Raw genomic sequence first — 4,813 nt, 5'->3', positions numbered from 1 at the left:
GCGAAATAAAAATGTACCGAAAAAATGGGATTCTGTAAATATTCGTTTTGAAGATGTTTAAATCGGCGGGTTTGATAAGATTGATTGACCGCGGTTACACGGCCGGTTGATCAGTTTGTCTGGGCTGTATTACACCCCGCGCTTTCCTTCTGCCCGTTACAGAAAGATCAGGCAATGATCCCGTGTCCGGTCTGCGCTGTGTGCAAGCTCGGTTTAAAAAAAATTGGGGAAAGCAGCGCATGCGCAATACTTTCCCTCCCCCGCATCCCCACAAATGCTGGAGGAGCGCTTGCGTGAGGCCCTCCCCCAGCGCTGCCATTGAGGAGCATTGACTCAGTGAGTGGAAGAGGTTTGTTTGAAACAGACCGCAATGGAGAGACCAGCGCCCAGGGAAGCGAGGGAACAGCAGGCTCCTTCCGGCAACATATCGAGGTGTGAGTCTCGGACACAGAGGGTGCTCCGAGACCGGCATTGATTCGGGCTCAGTTCAGGGAGAACCGGGGGCTGTTTGTGAGAGGCTGAGCGGGGCAGGAACTGGTCCCGGAACTTGGAGTGAGCGGCCTGGCGGGCAAGAGAGAGGCCTTTCTCGGGCTGTGTGTGGTCCGAACACAAGCGGCAAGAAGCTGCTGGGAGTCATTCTTGTGGTTTTCAAATCTGTAAACACTGATGCAAATTACTGTTTGGCCTCTATTTCACGCTGTTTGTTGACATGGTGTGGTAAATAGTGGAAACATAGACAAGATTGTGGGAATACAAGTATCTTGTGTCGGACGTAGATTGGAGCTAACAGATCATATGTCTGGAGTAGAACATTTGAAATAGTGCCTATTGTTCTTTTCAACAGTTAGTGTGTTGGAATCTGGTAACATGAACTGTGTCAACATTGCAGCATCTTTGGGTAGCACCTTCGATGGAGCTGTGCAATTATTGCTTAGTTTCTGATTCTCACTCAATTGGTATCGAATTATATATTTTTAAAAAAATCCTCAGACAAGAAGCAGCTCGATGTAAGAATGGAATCAGATTTGTGTTTGAATTGATGGCTTTAAAGAAAAGACAGAATTCTCATGACACAAAGTTCTTGTCCAATAGGTTTATTTAAAATCATAAGCTTTTGGAGTTCTGCTCCTTTGACAGGTGAAGTTAAAGAAAAGAAACATCCTAATAACTATTAACTAAATATACATTAATCTGTTTGAGATTGTCAAACTTGGCTGATGTTGATTTACAGGAGATATCTCTTTTGTCTTCCTCCAGGAAATACTCGAAGGACCAAGATGATGTAATATTTCGTCGGGACAAAGCCAAGTGTGAGCAGCTGCTTCTAACTAACAGCAGGTATGTTATTGCGATCAGAATGGAGAATATCCTTTCCAGTGACAGAGTGGATTGAATCAGACTTATATTGAGCTCAATTTCCAGAGATGTATCCAAAGATACAACTGAGGAAAGGCAAGTTTTTTTTTTTTTTTGTTTCCATTGTCAATTGACATCATGCTAGTTCCAATTAATATCATTCATAGCCCATTAACATTTACATCATGTTGTTTGAAATGTTAACGGCTGACTCCTTGTTGAAAGTACTCAAACAGGAAAGGAATCAAGTTTACATTTAGTAAGGGTATTTTATAATGTCACAAACCAGATAAAGAAAGACTCCTCCTACTGCCCCCTTGATCATGACCCTGCCCCTGACCACCAAAACATCATCTGTCAGACCATCCACAACCTCATCACCTCAGGTAACCTCCCACCCACAGCCTCCGACCTCTTGTTCCCCAACCCCGCACCACCCATTTCTGCATCCTTCCCAAAATCCACAAACCCGACTGCCCTAGTTGACCCATTGTCTCTGCGTGATCCTGCCCCACCGAACTTATCTCCAATTATCTCAACTCCATTTTCTCCCCCCTGGTCCAGGAACTCCCCACCTACGTCTGTGACACCACCCACGCCCTCCACCTCCTTCAAAACGTCCGATTCCCTGGTCCTCAACACCTCATCTTCACCATGGACGTCCAGTCCCTGTATATTTGCAATCCCCACGCAGATGGCCTAAAAGCCCTCCGCTTCTTCCAACTTCCGCAGGCCCGACCAGTCCCCCTCCACCGATATCCTTATTTGCTTAGCTGAACTCGCCCTTACCCTGAACATCTTCTCCTTCAACTCCTCCCACTTCCTACAGACAAAGGGGGTGGTCATGGGTACACGCATGGGCCCAAGCTATGCCTGCCTCTTTGTAGGATACATGGAACAGCTGCTCTTCTGCAGCTACACTGGCCCCATCCTCCGTTATATCGATGACTGTATCGGCGCCGCCTCGTGCTCCCATGAGGAGCTTGAACAGTTCATCCACTCTACTAACACCTTCCACCCCAACCTTAAGTTCACCTGGACCATCTCTGATACCTCTCTCTCCTTCCTGGACATCTCTGTTTCCATCTCTGGCAACCAACTGGAAACTGATATCTATTTCAAGCCTACCGACTCCCACAGCAACCTCGAATACACCTCCTCTTACCCACCTTCCTGCAAGAATGCCATCCTCTATTCCCAAATCCTTCACCTCTGCCGCATCTGCTCCCGAGATGAGGCATTCCACTCCCGGACATCGCAGATGTCCTCGTTTTTCAAGGACTGCATCTTCCCCTCCACAGTGGTCGAAAATGCCTTCGACCGCATCTCTCGCGTTTCTCGCAACTCATCCCTCACACCCCCCTTCCACAAAAACAACAAAGACAGAATTCCCCTTGTCCTCACGTATCACTCCACCAACCTCCGGATTCAACGCATCATCCTCCGCTACTTCCACCACCTACAATCTGACCCCACTACCAAGGACATTTTTCCCTCCCCACCCTTATCTGCCTTCCGGAGGGACCATTCTCTCTGTGACTCCCTTGTCCACTCCACACTCCCCACTAGCCCCACTACCCATGGCACTTTTCCCTGCAACCGCAGGAAGTGCTACACCTGCCCTGACACCTCTTCCCTCATCCCCATCCCAGGCCCCAAGAGAACCTTCCACATTAAACAGATGTTCACCTGCACATCTGCTAATGTGGTGTATTGTATCCACTGTTCCCGGTGTGGCCTCCTCGACAGCGGGGAAACCAAGCAGAGGCTTGGAGACCGCTTTGTCGAACACCTACGCTCGCACCATGACAAATGACTGAACCTCCCAGTCACAAACCCAATTCAAATCCCCCTCCCACTCCTTGGACGGTATGTCCATCCCAGGCCTCCTCCAGTGTCACAATGATGCCACCCGAAGGCTGCAGGAACAGCACCTCATATTTCGCTTGGGAACCCTGCAGCCCAATGGTCTCAATGTGGACTTCACAAGCTTCAAAATCTCCCCACCGCCAACCTCATCCCAAAACCAGCCCAGCTCGTCCCTGCCTCCTTGACCTGTCCATCTTTTCTCCCACCGATCCGCTCCCCCCACCTCGCTGACCAACCCCCACCCGCACTTCCTGCCTACTAGCCTCATCCCCACCTCCTTGACCTGCCCATCTTCTCTCCACCTATCTGGTCCTTTATCCACCTTCCATCATCGTCTCCTCACCTCTCTCTATTTATTTCAGAGTCCCCTTCCCCTCCCCCATTTCTGAAATAGGGTCCAGTCCCAAAACGTCAGCTTTTCTGCTCCTCTGATGCTGCCTGGACTGCTGTGTTCATCCAGCTCTACACCTTGTTACCCCCTCAAAGAAAGACATCACTTTGTTACATAGTTTCAACAACCAAGTGTGACAAGTAGTGTTACTGACAAGTAGCAAATCACTACTGAGCGCATACAGACACATACACAAAGGTGCTGACTGATTCAGACTGAGTCCCAAATATGCTCATTGTATCAACACATAAGATACAAAGACTAACAACAATGTATACCCATACACACTACAGGTAACAGAAGCAAATACATATAAAATGTTTGTGGCTCTTCTTTATATAAGCAGAGGAGTCTACAGGATAGAAAAAAGACCTTTCAGCCCATCAAGCTGATAGTAGACAAAAACAAGCACCTGACAATTCTAATTCCATTCAGCCAGCATTCTATTGCAATAAGTGTGTCATGGCAGTATACGATTTGCCAACCCCAACTTTATCACAACATAATTCTCAACTTGTTCACCTTCAGGAATAGAAACCATATTTTCCATCTGTCCAGCAATTTTTTTTTTGAAAAAAGAACATTGTTTAACTTTGTTTCCAAATTCACTTTAGTTTTCTACAGTGTCTCTTGCCCCTCCCAATAAAATATTGCAAAAAAGCAAGAAAATAGAATGCAATTTCTTCACATTAATGATATAATCACCATTTAAAGCAATGAAGAATGATCCATTTAACTAAATCTTGTAATTGTTAAACTTTATCTTTTATTTTCGCAAAAAGAGTTCAACCATGTTCAATAAGTTTAAATCATCTCCACTGTAAGACGGAAAATACAAGTCCTTTTGCTTTCCTCATCCCCACCACAGAGCATCATAAGAGTATTGCTGATGGCTTGCACCATTACACCACAGAGCAGGGTTATGTGATATCCATGATAGAATAATTAATTGAATGAGCCAATACTCTTTCCTGTAGAAGGAACATTGTGGTCATTCAGCTGAATATAGTTGATTTGTTCATTGCCCTTTCCCTCAGAGTCGAACAAAGGAAGTCACATCTATCCATTCCTCAGCATTATTCACGAAATTATGTGACTATGACATCCTGAAGAACAGCCCTTGATATAATGTCTCCCAGTTAGACTCTGCACTGTTGGAGTTACAAAACCCTTTGCTTTTACATTACACAATCCATT

The sequence above is a fragment of the Rhincodon typus genome, unplaced genomic scaffold, assembly GCF_021869965.1.
Source record: "Rhincodon typus isolate 14 unplaced genomic scaffold, sRhiTyp1.1 hic_rhity00000051, whole genome shotgun sequence".
Lineage (NCBI taxonomy): Eukaryota > Metazoa > Chordata > Chondrichthyes > Orectolobiformes > Rhincodontidae > Rhincodon > Rhincodon typus.
Note: the sequence above shows the minus strand (reverse complement) of the source record.